The following is a 21,910-nucleotide window of genomic DNA, read 5'->3' as shown; positions in this document are numbered from 1 at the left end:
TATGAACTAAAACAATTGTTTTATGACTAAAAAAGGTCAAAACTATTTAAAATAGATAATTTTTCTAATAGTCTTAACCATTTGAACTGATTTGGTAAACAAATTTACTTTTTTAATCTCTTACTTATAAATTTTTGAAATATTATTAAATTAGAATTATTTTAATCCAAATAAGCCTGTATGAATAAAATAGTTCTTTTACGACTATACAATAGGTCATAATGATTTGAAATAGATAATCATTCATATAATCTTAACTATTTGAACTAGTTCGACAATTAGATTTATTTTTTAATTTTTTTGGTTATTAAGTTTCAGAATATTAATTAGTATTATTTTATTTTGAATAAACTAGTACGAACAGAACCAATTGTTTGAAGACAAATAAAAAGTTATAATGATTTGAAATAGATAATTATTCAAATAGTCATAACTATTTGAAATGGTTTAGTAAACAGATTTACTTTTTAAATCTCTTACCAATTAATTTTCTAAATATTAATAAATTAGTATTATTTTATTTTGATCAAACTTATATTAATAAGAACAATTTTTAATGACAAAATAAAAAGTAATAATGATTTGAAATAGAAAATTATTCAAATAGTTATAATTATTTTAACTAGTTTGGTAAGTTATAATTATGTTTTTGTTTCGTCAATTTGTTATGACCTTTTCTGTTATCATAGAAAAATTATTTCAAATTGTATAAGCTTATTTGAAATAAAATAATACTAAGTTATTAATATTTTAAAAAGTAATAATTAAGAGATTTAAAAAATGAATATGTTTACCGATCAAGTTTAAATAATTATGATTATCTGAATAGTTATTGATTTGAAATCGTTATAACCTTTTGTTTTGTCATAAAATAATTTTTTTTGTTCATACAAGCTTATTTTGAATAAAATAATATTAATTTATTAATATTAAGAAAATTAATAAGTGAAAGGTTTAAAAAATAAATCTATTTATTGAACAAGTTCAAATTGTTATAACTATTTGAGCAATTATTTATTTCAAATAGTTATGACTTTTTGTTTTGTCATAAGACAATTATTTCTATTCATACAAGTTTATTTGAATTAAAATAATATTAATTTATTAATATTTTGATAATTTATAAGTAAAAGATTTAAAAAATAAATATGTTTATCGAATAAGTTCAAATAGTAATGACCATTTGAATAATTATCTATTTCAAATTACTGTGACCTTTTGTTTGTAATAAAACAATTGTTTCTGCTCATATAAGCTTATTTGAAATAAAATAATACTAATTTATTAATATTTCAAAAATTAAAAAGTAAAATACAAAATAAAAGTGATTTGAAACAAATAATTGTACATATAGTCTTAACTATTGGAATTAGTTCGGCAAACGGATTTATTTTTTAAATCTCTTAGTTATTAATTTTTAGAATATTATTATATTAGTATTATTTTATTTGAATAAACTTGTATGAACAAAAATAATTGTTTTATGACAGAACACAATGTTAGAATGATTTGAAGTATACAATTATTCAAATAGTTATAATTCTTTAAACTGATTTGATAAAGAGATTTGTTTGTTAAATCTTATACTTATTAAATTTTTAAAGATTAATAAATTAGTATTATTTTATTCTAAATAAACTTGTATGATAAAAAATAATTGTTACATGACAAACAAAACGTAATAACAATTTTTGAAATAGATAATTGTTGAAATGGCCATAATTATTTGAATTGATTTAGTAAACAGATTTATTTTTTAAATCACTTACTTATTAATTTTCATAATATTAATAATTAGTATTATTTAATTTTGAATAGTCATGTATGAACTGAAATGATTGTTTTATGACAAAACAAAATGTCATAATGATTTGAAATAGATAATTGTTCATATAGTCTTAATTGTTTAAATAGCTTCGATAAACATATTTATTTTTTAAATCTCTTAGTTATTAATTTTTGAAATATTATTAAATTAGTATTATTTTATTCTAAATATGCTTATATGAACTGAAAAATTATTTTATAATAGAATAAAAGGTTATAACGATTTGAAATAGATAATGTTCAAATAGGAACTAATATAGTAAATAGATTTATTTTTTAAATCTCCTACAAATTATTTTTTGAATATTAATAAATTAGTATTATTTTATTCTGAATAGGCTTATATGATGAAAACTAATTGTTTTATGACAAACAAAAGTTTGTAATGATTTGAAATAGATAATTATTTGAAAGGCAATAGTTATTTGAATCGATTTGATAAATTGACTTTTTTTTTAAATTTCTAACTTATCAAGTTTTGAACTATTAATAAAGCAGTATTATTTTATTTCAAATAAACTTTTATGAACTGAAACAATTGTTTTATGATAAAACAAAAGGTATATTTATTTTAAATAGATAATTATTCAAAAAGTCATAACTATTTAAACTTACTTCGTAAACAGATTTCTTTTTTAAAATTTCTTGTGTATTAATTTTTTGAATGTTAATAAATTAGTATTATTTTATATCAAATAAGCTTGTATGAACTAAAAAAAAATTATTTTATGACTAAACAAAAGTTCATAACGATTTAAAATAGATAATTGCTCTAATAATCTTAACTATTTGAATTGGTTTAGCAAACAAATTTATTTTTTAAATCTGTTACTTATTAATTTTTAGAATATTATTAATTTAGCAATATTTTACTCCAAATGAGCTTGTATGAACAAAACCAATTGTTTTATGACAAAACAAAAATCTTAACGATTTGAACTGGTTCGATAAACAAATTTAGTTTTTTAATCTCTTATTAATTTTTGAAATATTAAAAAATTAGTATTATTTTATTCTTAATAATTTTGTATGAATAGAAACAATTGTTTTATGGCAAAACAAAATGTCATAACAATTTAAAATAGATGATAGTTCAAATGAACATGACTATTTGAACTTGTTCGATCAACAATTTTATTTTTTAAATCTCCAACTTATTAATTTTTAGAATATTAATACATTAGTATTATTTTGTTTTGAATAAAATTGTATGAATAGAACAATTGTTTTATGACAAAACAAAAGATAATAACAATTTGAAATAAATAATTGTTCAAATAGTCATAACTATTTAAACTTGCTTGGTAAATAAATTTATTTTTTAAATCTTTTATTTAATAATTTTTGAAATTTTAATAAATTAGTATTATTTTTATTCCGAATAGGCTTTTATGAATAATTAATTTATGACAAAACAAAAAGGTCATAATGACTTGAAATAGATAATTCTTCAAATAGTTATAACTATTCAAACGTGCTTAGAAAACATATTTATTTTTTAAATTTTTGCTTATTAATTTTTGAAATATTAATAAATTTATATTATTTTATTTCAAATAAGCTTTCATGAACAAAACCAATTGTTTTATCACAAAACAAAAGTTCATAATATTTTGAAATAGATAATTGTTAAAATAGTCATAATTATTTAAACATGTTCACTAAACATATTCATTTTTTAATTCTCTTACTCATTAATTTTTGAAATATTAATAAATTAGTATTATTTTATTTTGAATAAACTTATATAAACTGAAACAATCATTTTATTGCAAAACAAAAAGTCACAATGATTTAAAATATATAATTATTTGAATAGTCATGACTATTTGAACTTATTCAATAAGCATATTTATTTTTTTAAATCTTTTACTTATTATTTATTGAAATATTAATAAATTAATATTATTTTAATCTATATAAGCTTATATAATCAAAAGCAATTGTTTTATGACAAAATAAAAAGTCATAATAATTTAAAATAAAAAATTGTTCAAATAGTCATAAAGATTTGAATTTGTTTGATAAACATATTTTATTTTTTAAATCTTTTACTTATTAATTGTAAATTTGTATTATTTTATTTGAAATAAGCTTGTATAAATATAAAAAAATCATTTTATGACAGAACAAAAGGTTATAGCGGTTTCAAATAGATAATTGTTGAAATAGTTATAATTATTTAGACTTGTTCGGTAAATATATTCATTTTTTAAATCTCTTAATTATTAATTTTCAAAACATTAATAACATAGTATTACTTTATTTTGAATAATTTTATATGAATTGAAATATATATTTTTATAAGAAAAGAAAAGATCATAACGGTTTGAAATAGATATTTATTCAAATAGTCATGACTATTTGATCAAGTTTGGTAAATATATTTATTTTAAAAACTTTTTACTCATTAATTGTCAAAATATTAATAAATTAGTATTATTTTAATCCAAATAAGCTTGTATGAATAGAAACTATTATTTTATGATAGATAAAAAGTCATAACAATTTGAAATAAATAATTCCTCAAATAGTTATAACTATTTAAACTAGTTTAATAAATAAATTTATTTTTTAAATCTCTTATTAATTTTTGAAATATTAATAGATTAGTATTTTTTTTATTTTAAACAAACTTATATAAACAACAATATTTATTTTACAATAAAACAAAAGGTCATAAGGATTTGAAATAGATAATTGTTCAAATAGTCATAATTATTTGAACTGGTTAGGTAAACATAATTACTTTTTAAATCTCTTACATGTTAATTTTTGAAATATTAATAAATTCATTTTATTTTATTCTAAATAAGCTATTATGAATTGAAAAAATTGTTTTATGGCAAAACAAAAACAATTTAAAATAGATAATTGTTCATATAGTCTTAACTATTTGAACTAGTTTGGCAGATAAATTTATTTTTTAAATCTCTTTGTTATTAATTTTTGGAATATTATTATATTAGTATTATTTTATTTCAAAACAGCTTGGATGAACAAAAATAATTGTTTTATGAGAGAAAAAAAGGTTATAATGATTTGAAGTATACAATTGTTCAAATAGTCATAACTATTTTAACTAATTTGGTAAATGGATTTATTTTGTAAATTAATTTTTGAAAGATTAATAAATTAGTATTATTTTATTCTAAATAAACTTATACAATCAAAACAATTATTATATGACCAAACAAAAGGTAATAATGATTTGAAATGGATAATTATTGAAATGGCCATAATTATTTGAACTAACTTGGTAAACAAATTGACTTTTTAAATCACTTAATTATTAGTTTTCAAAATATTAATAAATTACTATTATTTTATTTTGAATAAACTTGTATGAACTGAAACAATTGTTTTGTGACAAAATGAAAGGTCAGAACAATTTTCGATAGACAATTGTTTAAATAGTCATAACTATTTGAATTTGTTTGGTAAAAAAATTTATTTTTTTAAACTCTTTTTTATTAATTTTTGAAATATTAAGAAATTAGCATTATTTTATTTTGGATAAGCTATTATGAATTGAAACAATTGTTTTATGTCAAAACAAAAGGTCATAATGATTTTAAATAATTAATTCTTCAAATAGTCATAACTATTTGAATTTGTCCAATAAATGAATTTATTTTTTCAAATATTTTGCTTATTAATTTTTCAAATTTTAATAAATTGAGATTATTTTATTCCAAATAAGCATGTAAGATATGAAACAAATATTTTATGACTAAACAAAAGGTTAGAATGATTTAAAATAGATAATTATTCTAATAGTTTTAACTATTTGAACTGGTTCAGTAAATAAATTTCTTTTTTAAATCTCTTATTAATTTTTGAAATATTATTAAATTAATATTATTTTTAACCGAATAAGCTTCTATGATCAGAAATAATTGTTTTATGACAAACCAAAGATCTTAACAATTTGAGACTAATACTTGTTCAAATAGTCATAACTATTTGAATTGGTTTGATAAACATATTTATGTTTTAAATCTCTTACTTACTAATTTTTGAAATATTAATAAATTAGTATATTTTATTTTGAATAAGCTTGTATGGTCAAAAACAATTATTTTATGACAAAAAAAAGGTAATAACGATTTGAAATAGATAATCGTTCAAATGACAATAATTACTTTAATTGATTCAGTAAACAAATTTATTTTTTAAATTTTTTCTTATTATTTTAGGAGATATTAATAAATTAATATTATTTTATTTCAACTAAGCTTGTATTAACTTAAACAATTATTTTATAACAAATCAAAAAGTTATAACAATTTTAAATAGATAATTGTTCAAATGGTAAATAGACTTATTTTTTTAAATATCTTTCTCATTAGTTTTTTGAATGCTAATAAATTATTATTAATTTATTCTGAATAAGCTTGTATGAACTAGAACAATTGTTTTATGACTAAACAAAAGGTCAAAACGATTTCAAATAGATAATTGTTCTAATAGTCTTAACCATTTGAACCAATTCAGTAACAAATTTATTTTTTAAATATCTTACTTATTAATTTTTAAAATATTATTAAATTAGTATTATTTTAATTAGAATAAGCTTATACAAACAAAACAATTGTTTTATGACAAAAGAAAAGGTCATAACAATTTAAAATAGATAACCATTTATATAGTCTTAACTATTTGAACTGGTTTGACAATTAGATTTTTTTTTTAATTTTCTTGGTTATTAAGTTTTAGAATATTATCAAATTAGCATTATTTTATTTCAAATAAAATAGTATGAACAGAACCAATTGTTTGATTACAAAATAAAAAGTTATGACGATTTGAAATAGATAATTATTCAAATAGTCAAAACTATTTGAAATAATTTAGTAAACAGATTTATTTTTTAAATCTCTTACGAATTAATTTTCTAAATATTAATAAATTAGTATTATTTTATTTTGAATTAAACTATCTTAACCAAAACAATTGTTTTATGCCAAAACAAAAGGTCTTAACAATTTGAAATAAATAATTGTTCATATAGTCTTAATTCTTTGAACAAAAGGTCATAACAATTTGAAATAAATAAATGTTAATAAATTAGTATTATTTTATTTCGAATAAGCTTGTATGAACTAAAACAGTTATTATATGAATAAACTATAGGTCGAAACGATTTGAAATAGATAATTATTCTAATACTCTTAACTATTTGAATTGATTCAACAAATACATTTATTTTTTAAATCTCCTATTAATTTTTGGAATATTATTAAATTAGTATTATTTTTATCTACATAAGCTTGGATGATCAAAAACAATTATTTTATGAGAAAACAAAGATCATAATGATTTGAGATTGATATTTGTTCAAATAGTCATAACTATTTGAACTAGTTCAGAAAATAGTTTTAGTTTTAAATCTCTTACTTCTTAATTTTCAAAATATTAATAAAGTAATATTATTTTATTTCAGATAAGTTTTTATGAACTGAAACAATTGTTTTATGACAAAATGAAGCTCATAATGACTTTAAGTAATTAGAATGATTGTTTAAAAAGTCAAATCTTTTTTAACTTTTTCAATAAACAGATTTATTTTTTTAAATCTCTTACTCATTAATGTTTCAAATGTTAATAAATTAGTATTATTTTATTTTGAAGAAGCTTGTATGAATTGAAATAATTGTTTTATATCTAAACAAAATGTTAGAATGATTTGAAATAAATAATTGTTCTAACAGTCTTAACTATTTGAACTAGCTCGGCAAACACATTTATTTTTTAAATCTCTTACTTATTAATTTTTGGAATATTATTAAATTGGTATTATTTTAATATGAATAAGCCTATATGAAAAGGAACAATTGTTTTATGATGAAATAAAGATCATAACATTTTGAGATAGATAATTATTCAAATGGTTATAACTATTTAAACTGTTTCAAAAAATAGATTTAGTTTTTAAATGTCTTATTAATTTTCAAAATATTAATAGATCAATATTATTTTAATATGAATAATTTTGCATCAATAGAAACAATTATTTTATGATAAAACAAAAAGTCATAATGATTTGAAATAGATAATAGTTCAAATGGACATGACTATTTGAACTTGTTTGGTAAATAGATTTATTTTTTAAATCTCCAACTTATTAATTTTTTTAATATTAATAAGTTAGTATTATTTTATTTGGAATAAAACTGTATTAATAGAAACAATTGTTTTATGAACAAACAAAAGATCATAACGATTTGACATAAATAACTATTCAAATAGTTATAACTATTTGAACTCGCTCAGTAAATAGATTTTTTTTTAAATCTTTTACTTATTAATTTTTGGAATTTTAATAAATTACTATTATTTTATTCCAAATAAGTTGTTATGAATAGAAACAATTGGTTTATGACAAAACAAAAGGTCATAAAAATCTAAAATATATAATTATTCAAATAGTCATAACTATTTGAACGTGTTCAAAAAACATATTTATTTTTTAAATTTTTACTTATTAATTTTTGGAATATTAATAAATTTATATCATTTTATTCGAAATAAGCTTGCATGAATAGAACCAATTGTTTTATGACAAAAGAAAAGGTCATAATGTTTCGAAATAGATAATTGTTCAGATAGTCATAACTATTTAAACATATTTGGTAAATAGATTCATTTTTTAATTCTCTTACTCATTAATTTTCACAATATTAATAAATTAGTATTATTTTATTTCAAATAAGCTTATATGAATTAAAACAATTGTTTTATTACAAAACAAAAGGTCACAATGATTTGAAATAGATAATTATTCAAATAGTCATGACTATTTGAACTTGTTTAGTAAACATATTTATTTTTTAAAATCTTTTACTCATTATTTGTAGAAATATTAATCAAGTAATATTATTTTAATCCGAATAAGCCTGTTTGAATAGAAACAATTGCTTTATGACAAAATAAAAAGTCATAACAATTTAAAATAAATAATTATTCAAATAGTCATAAAGATTTGAACTTATTCAATAAAAATATTTATTTTTTAAATATTTTACTTATTAATTGTCTTAATATTAATATATTTATATTATTTTAATCGAAATAAGGTTGTATGAACAAAAAAATCATTTGTTGACAAAACAAAAGGTTATAGCAATTTCAAATAGACAATTGTTCAAATAGTCATAATTATTTAAACTTGTTCGGTAAACAGATTCATTTTTTAAATCTCTTAATTATTAATTTTTAGAATATTAATAGCTTAGTATTAATTTTATATTAACTGAAATAAATTTTTATGACAAAACAAAAGGTCATAATGATTTGAAATAGATATTTATTCAAAAAGTCATAACTGTTTGATCTAGTTTGGTAAACATATTTATTTTTAAAATGTTTTATTTATTAACTATTGAAATTTTAATAAATTAGTATAATTTTAATCCAAATGAGCTATATGAACATAAACTATTGTTTTATAATAGAACAAAAAGTCATAACAATTTAAAATAAATAGTTACTCAAATAATCATAACTATTTAAACTAGTTTAATAAACATATTTAATTTTTAAATCTCATATTAATTTTGAAATATTAATAGATTATGACAAAACAAAAGAACATAATGATTTGAAATAAATAATTATTTATATAGCCTTAACTATTTGAACTGGTTTGACAAACAAAATTATTTTTTAAATCTCTAAGTTATTAATTTTCATGATATTATTAGATTAGCATTATTTTATTTTGAATAAGCTTGTATGAACATAAATAATTATTTTATGACAAAACAAGAGATTATAACAACTTGAAATATATAATTGTTCAAATAGTCATAATTATTTAAATTGGTTCGATAAATAAATAATCTTCTACTTATTAATTTTTGAAATATTAATAAATTACTATTTTTTATTTTGAATTGGCTTGTATGACGAAAAACAATTGTTTTATGATAGAACAAAAGTTCATAATGATTTGAAACAGATAATTGCTTAAATGGCCATAACTATTTGAACTAATTCAATAAACTGGTTTTATTTTTTAAATCTCCAACTTCTCAATTTTTGAAATATTAATAAAATAATATTATTTTATTTTGGATAAACTTTTATGAAATGAAACAATTGTTTTATGATAAAACAAAAGGTCATAATGATTTTAAATAGATAATTATCAAATAGTCATAATTATTTGAACCTATTCGGTAAACAAATTTATTTTTGTAAATTCCTTGCTTATTAAATTTCTAAATGTTAACAAAATATTATTATTTTATTTCAAATAAATATGTATGAACTAAAACAATTATTTTATGACTAAACAAAAGATTAGAATGATTTGAAATAGATAATTATTCTAACAATCTTAACTATTTGATTGGTTTAGCAAATACATTGTTTTGTGACAAAATACAAGGTCAAAACAATTTTATATAGATAATTATTCAAATAGTCATATCTAATTTAAATTGTTCAATAAATAGTTTTTTTTTAATTCTGTTGCTTTATTAATTTTTTGAATGTTAATATAGTATTATTTATTTCAAATAAGCTTGTATGAATTGAAATAATTATTTTATGACTAAAAAAGGGTTAAAACGATTTGAAATAGATAATTGTTCAATAGTCTTAACTATTTGAACTAGTTTGGCAAATATATTTATTTTTTAAATTTCTTACATATTAATTTTCAAAAATTATTAAATTAGTATCATTTTAATCGAATAAGCTTATGTGAAAAGAAACAATTGTTGTATGACAAAGTAAAGATCATTACGATTTGAGATAGATAATTGTTCAAATAGTCATAACTATATGAATTGGTTCAGTAAATAGATTTAGTTTTTAAATCTCTTATTAATTTTCAAAATATTAATAAATCAATATTATTTTATTTTGAATAATTCTGTATGAACAAAAATAATTGTTTTATAATAAAACAAAAGGTCATAATGATTTGAAATAGATAATTATTCAAATGGACAAGACTATTTGAAGTTGTTTGGTAAACAAATTTATTTTTTAAATCTCCTACCTATTAATTTGCAAAATATTAATAAAGTAGTATTATTTTATTCTAAATAAACTTGTACGAACAGAAACAATTATTTTATAACAAAACAAAAGATCATAACTATTTGAAATAAAAAATTGTTTAAACAGTAATAACTATTTGAGCTTACTCGATAAACAGATTTATTTTTTAAATGTTTTACTTAGTAATATTTGGAATTTTAATAAATTAGTATTATTTTATTTCAAATAAGCTTGTATGGATAGAAACAATTGGTTTATCACAAACAAAAAGTCATAACTATTTGAAGTAGACAATTATTCAAATAGTTAGAACTATTTGAATGTGTTCAGAAAATAAATTTATTTTTAAAATTTTTACTTATTAAATTTTGGAATATTAATAAATTTAATTGTTTTATTCGAAATAAGCTTGTATGAACAAACAATTATTTTATGACAAAACAAAAGGTCATAGCAATTTGAAATAGATAATTATTCAAATAGTCATAACTATTTGAACTTGTTCAATAAACAGATTCATTTTTTTAAATCTCTTACCAATTAATTTTCAAAATATTAATAAATTAGTGATATTTTATTTCGAATAAGCCTATATGAATTGATACAATTATTTTATGACAAAAAAAAAGGTCATAACGATTTTAAATAGATAATTATTCAAATAGTTATGACAATTTGAACTTGTTCAGTAAACATATTTATTTTAAAATCTTTTACTTATTAATTTTTAAAATATTAATAAATTAATATTATTTTAATCCGAATAGGCTTGTATCAAGAAAAACAATTTTTTCATGACCAAAAAAAATTAACTATTTGAAATAAATAATTGTTCAAATAGTCAAACTATTTGAACTTATTTGATGAATAGATTTATTTTTCAATCTTTTACTTATTATGTGTCTGCATATTAATAAATTTATGTAATTTTATTTGAAATAAGCTTGTATGAATAGAAAATTTTGTTTTATGACAAAACAAAAGGTTATAGCAATTTGAAATAGATAATTGTTCAAATAGTCATAATTATTTATACTTGTTTAGTAAACAAATTTATTTTTTAAATCTCTTACTTATTAATTTTTAGAATATTAATAAAATAGAATTATGTTATTCAAATAAGCTTGTATGAATAGAATCAATTGTTTTGTGATAAAACAGAATGTTATAATGATTTAAAATAGATAATGTTCAAACAATCATAACTATTTGCACTGGTCAAGCCAACAGTTTCATTCTTCAAATCCGTTACTTATTAGCTTTCAAAATATTAATAAATTAGCATTACTTTATTTCTAATAAGACTATATAAACAGAAATAATTGTTTTATAACAAGACAAATGTTCATAATGATTTGAAATAAATAATTGTTGAAATAGTTATAACTAATTAAACTAGTTTAGTAAACAGATTTATTTTTTAAATTTCTTACTTCTTAATTTACAAAATATTAATAAATTAATATTATTTTATTCCAAAAAAACTTATATGAACAAAAACATTTGTTTTATAACAAAACAAAAGGTCATAAAGATTTGAAATAGATAATTGTTTAACTAGTCATAATTATTTGAACTGGTTAGGAAAACATAATTGTTTTTTAAATCTCTTACTTATTGAGATTTGAAATATTAATAAATTATTTTATTTTATTCTGAATAAATTACTAAAAATTGAAAAAAAAATTTTACGACAAAATAAAAGGTCATAATGATTTGAAATAAAGAAATGTTCATATAGCTTTAACTATTTAAACTAGTTTAGCAAACAAATTTATTTTTTAAGTCTCTTAGTTATTAATTTTCAAAATATTATTGCATTAGTATTATTTTATTTTGAATAAACTTGTTAATAATCATTTTATGAGATAACAAATGGTTATAACAATTTGAAATATATAATTATTCAAATAGTCATAACTATTTAAACTAGTTCGGTAAACCGATTAACTTTTTAAATCTCTTACTTATTAATTTTTGAAATATTAGTAAATTAGTATTATTTTATTCCGAATAAGCTTGTATGATGAAAAACAATTGTTTTATGACAAAAAACATTTCTTAATGATTTGAAATAGATAATTGTTCAAATGGCCATAATTATTTAAACTAATTTGATAAACTAATTTATTTTTTAAATCTCTAACTTATCAATTTTTGAAATATTAATAAAGTAATATTATTTTATATCAGATAAGCTTTTGTGTATTGAATAGTTATGTTATGATAAAACAAAATGTCATAACGATTTTAAATAGATAATTATGTAAATAGTCTTAACTATTTGAACTTATTCGATAAATAAATTTTTTTAAATTTCTTGTTAATTTTCTTAATGTTAATAAATTAGTATTATTATATTTTGAATAAGCATGTATGAATTGAAACAATTATTTTTTGACTAAACAAAATATCAAAACAATTTGGAATAGATAATTATTCTAATAGTTTTATCTATTTGAAATGGTTTGGAAACCACATTTATTTTTAAATCCCCATTGATTTTCAAAATAGTAATAAATTGGTATTATTTTATTCTAAATAATTTTGTATGAATAGAAAAAATTATTTTACTACAAAACAAAATGTCATAACAATTTGAAATAGATAACAGTTCAAATGGACATGACTATTTGAACTTGTTCGATAAATAAATTTATTTTTTAAATCTCTAACTTATTAATTTTTAGAATAATAATAAATTAGTATTATTTTATTCCACATAAACTTGTATGAATAGAAACAATTGTTTTATGATAAAACAAAAGATCATAATGATTTGAAATATATAACTTTTCAAATAGTCATAACTATTTGAACTTGCTCGATAAATAGATTTATTATTTAAATATTTTATTTATTAATTTTAGAAATATTAATAAATTAGCATTATTTTATTCTAAATAAGCTTGTATGAATAGAAACAATTGGTTTATAACTAAATAAATTGTTTTAACGATTTGAAATAGATAATTGTTCAAATAGTCATAACTACCTGAACGTGTCTAGAAAATGTATTTATGTTTTAAATTTTTACTTATTAATTTTTAGAATTTTAATAAATTTATATTATTTTATTCGAAATAAGCTTGCATGAACAAAACCAATTATTTTATGACAAAACAAATGATCATATTATTTTAAAATAGATAATTATTTTGATAGTCATAACTAATTGAACTTTTTCAGTAAACAAATTCATTTTTTTTAATTCTTTTACTCATGCTTATATTAACTAAAACAATTGTTTTATACAAAATAAAAGGTTACAATGATTTGAAATAGATAATTTTTCAAATAGTCTTGACTATTTGAACTTGTTCAATAAACATATTTATTTCTTAAAATCTTTTACTTATTAATTGTCAAAATATTAATAAATTAATATTATTTTAATTTGAATAAGTTTGTATGAACAAAAACAATTGTTTTATGACAAAACAAAAAGTTATAGCAATTCTGTTTGCAGAACTATTTCAAATAATTATGACTATTTGAACAATTATCTATTTCAAATCGTTATTACCCTTTGTTTTGTCATAAAACAAATGTTTCTGTTCATATAAGTTTGTTTAGAACAAAATACTATTAATTTATTAATATTTCAAAAATTAATACTAAGAGATTTAAAAAATAAATCTGCTTGCCAATTCAGTTCAATTAGTTATAACTATTTGAATAATTATTTATTTCAAATCGTTATGATTATTTGTTTTATCATAAAACAATTGTTTCTATTCATATAGTCTTATTCAAATAAAGTAATGCTAATTTATTAATATTTTGAAAATTAATAAGTAACAGAAAATGTATCTGTTGGCCTGACCAGTGTAAATAATTATGATTGTCTGAGTAATTATCTATTTCAAATCATAATGACCTTTTGTTTTGTCACAAAATAATTGTTTCTGTTCATACAAGCTTATTTGGAATAACATTATTCAAATTTATTAATATTTCAAAAATTAATAAGAGATTTAAAAAATGAATCTGTTTATTGAACAAGTTTAAATAGTTATGGCTATTTGAACAATTACAATTTGCTATAACCTTTTGTATTGTCATAAAACAATTTTTTCTATTCATACAAGCTTATCTCAAATCTATTTGCTGAATAATTTCAAATAGTTATGATTATTTGAACAATTATTTATTTGAAATTGTTATGACCTTTTGTTTTGTCATAAAACAATTATTTTTGTTCATACTAGCTTATTCAAATTAAAATAATATTAATTTGTTAATATTTTGAAAATTAATAAGTAAAAGATATAAAAAAATAAATATGTTCATCGAACAAGTTCAAATAGTATTAACTATTTGAATAATTATCTATTTCAAATCATTATGACCTTTTGTTTTGTCATAAAATAATTGTATCAATTCATATAGGCTTATTCAAAATAAAATAATACTAACTTATTACTATTTCAAAAATTAATGAGTAAGAGATTTCAAAAATGAATCTATTTACTAAACACGTTCAATAGTTATGCCTATTTGAACAATTATCTATTTCAACATTTTGTTTCACCATAAAATAATTGTTTCTATTCATACAAGCTTATTTCGAATAAAATAATATGAATTTACCAATATTCCAAAGATTAATAAGTAAAAATATAAAAAATAAATATATTTTTTGAACGCGTTGAAATAGTTATGGCTGTTTGAACAATTATCTATTTCAAATCGTGATGACTTTTTGTTTTACCATAAAAAAATTATTTTTATCCATAAAAGCTTATCATAATAAAATAATAATTTATTAAAATTCAAAAAATTAATAAGTAAAAGACTAAAAAATAATTTTTTTAACTAGTGAGTTCAAATAGTTATGAATATTTAAATAATTATTTATTTTAAATCGTTATTATCTTTTGTTTTGTCATAAAATAATTATTTCTATTCATATAAAATTATTCAGAATAAAATAATACTAATTTATTAATATTTTGAAAATTAATAAGAGATTTTAAAACTAAATCTGTTTACTAGACAATTCAAATAGTTATGAGTATTTGAATAATTATCTAATCTCAAATTAGTATGATCTTTGTTTTGTCATTAAACAATTGTTTCTACCTATACAAACTTATTCAGAGTAAAATATTGCTAAACTAATAATATTTTAAAAATTTATAAGTAAAAAATTTAAAAAATAAATATATTTATCGAATAAGTTCAAATAGTTAAGACTATTAGAACAATTATCTATTTCAAATCGTTTTGACCTTTTGTTTAGTTATAAAATAATTGTTTCAATTCATACATACTTATTTGAAATAAAATAATATTATTTTATTAACATTCAAAAAATTAATAAGCAAGCAATTTAAAAGCATAAATCTGTTAACCAAATAAGTTTAAATAATTATGACTATTTGAACAATTATCATTTTAAAATCGTTATGACGTTTTGTTTTATCATAAAATAATTGTTTCATTTCATAAAACCTTATCCAAAATAAAATAGTATTACTTTATTAATATTTCAAAAATTGAAAATTTGGAAATTTAAAACATAAATTAATTTATTCAATCAATTCAAATAGTTATGGCCATTTGAACAATTATTTATTTCAAATCATTTTGAACTTTTGTTTTGTCATAAAAGAATTGTTTTTCATCATACAAGCCTATTTAGAATAAAAAAATACTAATTTATTAATATTTCAAAAATTAATAAGTAGGTGACTATTTGTTTACTGAACCAGTTCAAATAATTATGACTATTTGAACAATTATATATTTCAAGTAAGTTATAACCTTTTGTTTTGTCATAAAATAATTTTTTATGTTCATATAAGCTTATTCGAAATAAAATAATTTAATCTAATAATATTATGAAAATTAATAATTATGAGATTTGAAAATAAATTTGTTTGTTGAACCAGTTCAAGTAGTTAAAAGTTATATGAATAATTATCCATTTCAAATAATTATGTACTTTTGTTTTGTCGTAAAACAAATGTTTTTGTTCATATAAGTTTGTTTAGAATAAAATAATATTAATTTATTAATATTTTGAAAATTAATAAGAGATTTAAAAAATAAATTTATTTACCAAACTAGTTCAATTAGTTATAACAATTTAAACAATTATTTATTTCATATCATTATGACCATTTGTTTTGTCATAAAATAATTATTTCTATTAATACAGTCTTATTTGGAATAAAGTAATGCTAATTTATTAATATTCTAAAAATTAATAAGTAACAGATTTAAATAACGAATCTGTTGGCCTGACCAGTGCAAATAGTTATGACTGTTTGAATAATTATCTATTTCAAATCATTATGACCTTTTATTTTGTCACAAACAATTGTTTCTGTTCATACAAGCTTATTCAAAATAACATAATTCTAATTTACTAATATTCTGAAAATTAATAAATAAGAGATTTCAAAACAGAATTTGTTTATCGAACAAGTTTAAATAGTTATGACTATTTGAACAATTATCTATTTCAAATCGCCATAACCTTTTATTTTATCATAAAATAATTTTGCTATTCTTATAAGCTTATTTCAATTAAAATAATATAAAGTTATTATCATTCAGACAATTAATAAGCAAAAGATTTGAAAAATAAATCTGTTTACCAAATAAGTTCAAATAGTTATGACTATTTGAATAAATATTTATTTCAAATCATTATGACCTTTTGTTTTGCCATAAAACAATTGTTTTTGTTCATACAAGCTTATTTGGATTAAAATAATATTATTTTATTAATTTTTGACAGTTAATAAGTATAAAATTTAAAAATAAATATGTTTACTTAACAAGTTTAAATAGTTATAATTATTTGAATAATAATCTATTTCAAATTGCTATGACCTTCTGTTTCATCATAAACAATTGAATCATTTCATATAGGCTTATTTAAAATAAAATAATACTAATTTATTAATACTCTAAAAATTAATGAGAAAGAGATTTAAAAAATGAATCTATTTACCGAACAAGTGCAAATAGTTATGACTATTTGAAAATTTATCAATTTCAAATCATTATGACCTTTTGTTTTGTCATAAAATAATTGTTTTTGTTCATACAAGCTTATATTGAATAAAATAATATAAATTTATTAATATTCCAAAAATTAATAAGTAAAAATTTTAAAAATAAATCTATTTTCTGAACACATTCAAATAGTTATGACTATTTGAACAATTATCTATTTCAAATTGTCATGACCTTTTATTTTATCATAAACCAATTGTTTTGTTCATACAAGTGTATTTGAAATAAAATAATACTATTTTATTAATATTTCAAAAATTAATAAGTAAAAGATTTAAAAAATAAATCTGTTTATCGCGTAAGTTCAAATAGTTATAACTATTTGAACAATCATTTATTTCAAATAGTTATGATCTTTTGTTTTGTCATAAAGCAATTGTTTCTATTCACATAAGTTTATTCAAAATAAAATAATAGTAATTTATTAATATTCTAAAAATTAATAGGTAGGAGATTTAAAAAATAAATTTGCTTATCGAACAAGTTCAAATAATCATGTCCATTTGAATAATTATCTATTTCAAATTGATATGATCTTTTGTTTTGTCATAAAAAAATTGTTTTTGTTCATACAAAATTATTCAAAATAAAATAATACTAATCTACTAATATTTTGAAAATTAATAAGAGATTTAAAAACTAAATCTATTTACTGAAATAGTTCAAATAGTTATGACTATTTGAATAATTATCTATCTTAAATCGTTATGCTTTTCATTTTGTCATAAAACAATTGTTTCTTTTCGTACTAGCTTATTTAGATTAAAATAATACTAATTTAATAATTTTACAAAAATTAATAAGTAAGAGATTTAAAAAATAAATGTGTTTGCCAAACTAGCTCAAATAGTTAAGATTATTTTGTCATAAAACACATTCAAATAGTTGTTATTAGTTAAACAATTATTTATTTCAAATAGTTATGACCTTTTTGTTTTGTCATAAACCAATTGTTTCTGTTCAAACATGTGTATTCGAAATAAAATAATGCTAGTTTATTCATATTCCAAAAATTAATAAGTAAAAGATTTTAAAAAAATAAATCTATTTACTGAGCAAGTTCAAATAGTTATGACTAGATGAACAAGTATTTATTTCAAATAGTTATGATCTTTTGTTTTGTCATAAAACAATTATTTCTATTCATACAAGTTTATTTGGAATAAAAGAATACTAATTTATTAATATTCTAAAAATTAATAGGTAGGAGATTTAAAAAATAAATTTGTTTATCAAACAAGTTCAAATAGTCATGTCCATTTGAACAATTATCTATTTCAAGTTGTTATGACCTTTTGTTTTGTTATAAAACAATTGTTTCTATTTATGCAAAATTATTTAGAATAAAATAATATTTATCTATTAATATTATGAAAATTAATAAGAGATTTAAAACTAAATCTATTTTTTGAAATAATTCAAATAGTTATGACTATTTGAACTATTATCTATCTCAAATCGTTATGATATTTATTTTTTTATAAAACAATTGTTTCTTTTAATACAATCTTATTCAAATTAAAATAACACTAATTTAATAATATTACAAAAATTAATAAGTAAAAGATTTGTTGGCACTGAATTGATTAATAGTTTTGATTTAATAAAATAAAATTTGCCAAACTTGTTTCAATCTTGTTTAAGCTTAAATTGAACATTTTTCCACCCTTTTATCTTGCCAAAATTTATTTGAGAACCAAAACAACTCAAATTCTCGGAACAAAACATGATTTATGCAAGTTTTGATAGAAGGGATCGATCCCCTCAGGAAAGGGATCGATCCCCTAGCAAAAGGGATCGATCCTATTTTCAACCAGAACCGAAAGTTCTTAAGATTTGGCAAAAATTGATCGATCTCCTCCCTATAGGGATCGATTGGTTAGCAGAACAAATCGATCCCCTCATTTAAGGGATCGATCACTTTTTCATACAGAATGCTTTCCTCATGTAATTTTCCAGAAAAGGGATCGATCCCCTCACATAGAGGATCGATCACCTAAGGTAAGGGATTGATCCCCTCTTAAAGGGATCGATCAATTGCTCAAATAGAATGTCCCCCAAGTGTGGAAACCCAGAAAAAGGATCGATCCCCCCATATAGGGGATCGATCACCTAAAAGAACAGATCAATCCCTTCAAGCAAGGGATCAATTGGGTAAGGCAAAATAGGCATAAAATCGAGCTTTCTCAAACATTAACCAATCAATCCCCTAAGGGAAGGGATCGATCCCCTGAAGGCCTAAAACTCCCAACGGTTATTTTTTGTCTAAAATTTCTGCAGGTTTGAAGCATTACATGTAATTCAATGGCTCTCAACTTCTTCCTAACTATAAATCAAGCATTCCACTGCAAACGAAGAATAATAATAGCTAAAGAAACTTATTGCTATTCACCTACCAATCTGCTCAAGCATTCAAAGTTGTAAAAAGAGAAAAAAATGCATAATTCATATTAGTTTTTCTTTACTTTCTTATCTATAATTTGTGTACTTCAACTTAGTAAACACCTAGCCTTTGTAAGGTTCTTAAAGTTTGCCAAACACTTCTAAATTTTTTGTATTGTGAGTGTGCAAGCTTAAGGGGGAGGATAACCCTTAAGAGTGTATGTTGTTGAGTTTGTAAAGCTTTGTGAAGCTTAGTTGTAATCTTCATCAAATAGTGGATTGAACTCTTTAGCAAGAGAGGCTAAGGGAGAAGATGTAGATGCCTAAGAAAGGATCAAACTTCTATAAACCTTGGTGTTAAATTCTTTAACTCTATCTCTTATTTGTATTCATCTATTGTGCTTATCTATTTTAATAATTTGTGGTTATTGAATATTATCTTTGAAAATTTTATTAAAACCAATTCACCCCACTCTTAGTTTATTCCAAGTCTTTAAGCTAACAATTGGTATCAGAGCTAGTACTCTTTTTGTAAGTTTAACAGCCCAAGAGTGATCCTAAAAATGGCTCAAAAAAATATGGTAATCAATGTGGAAAAACCATCCTCAAGCTACAACAACTATACCTACCAACAAAAGGTGTGTCTCAAGGCAAATGAAACAGTTGCAACATCTCTTAGAAGTGAAGGGCATTCAATTGTTAGACCCCCTCTCTTTGCTGGTGACAACTACTCCTATTAGAAGACTAGGATGAGGTTGTTCATTTAAGCAAATGATTATGAAGTCTAGAGGGTCATTGTAAATGGTCTTCAAATTCTAATGAAGATGGGGGATGGTAAGGAGGTGATAAACCTAGAGAGTGAATGGAATGTCAATGGCATAAAGATGGCTCAACTCAATGCCAAAGCAATGCACACACTCTTTTGTGCATTGGGACCAAGTGAGTATAATAGAGTCTCCTTGTGTGAAATGCAAAGGAAATTTGGGATAAGCTGGCTGTCACCCATGAAGGTACAAACTAAGTAAAAGAGATAAAAATAGGCATGCTTACTCATGATTATAACTTATTTAAGATTAAACCCGATGAAACCATTAGTGAGATGTCAAACCGCTTCACCGACATCATTAATGGTTTAAAGGCTCTTGGGAAGACATATTCAAATGTCGATATGGTAAAGAAAATTCTCAATAGTCTACCAAAGAGTTGGGAAGCCAAAGTGATAGCCATTGAAGAGTCCAAAGATCCTCATACACTTTCTTTGGATGAACTAATGGGCTCTCTCCTCACTTATGAAATGAAGATAAAAAGGGGACAAGAACCAGTTAAGAAAGGTGGCATTGCTCTCAAATCTACCTTTCAAGAGGATGAAAAAAATTTTGCTCAAGAGAAGGATGATGAAGATGAAGAGATGGCAATGTTTGCAAAGTGATTCAAAAAGTTCATGAGAATGAACAAGTTCCTAAGTAGGAGAAGACCACAAAAGGAGATGACTAAAGGAGAATCAAGTAGAAGAGAAAGGGATCAAATTATTTACTATGAATGCAACAAATCGGGTCACATTAAACTTAATTGTCCTTTGTGAAAAAAGCAGAACATGACCAAGCCAAAGAAGAAAGCTATGGTAGCAACATGGAGTGATAACGACTTCTCCGAT

This window comes from Durio zibethinus, chromosome 8, assembly GCF_047325235.1.
Source record: "Durio zibethinus cultivar Kanyao isolate XHJ-2024 chromosome 8, ASM4732523v1, whole genome shotgun sequence".
In the NCBI taxonomy this organism is placed as follows: domain Eukaryota; kingdom Viridiplantae; phylum Streptophyta; class Magnoliopsida; order Malvales; family Malvaceae; genus Durio; species Durio zibethinus.
Note: the sequence above shows the minus strand (reverse complement) of the source record.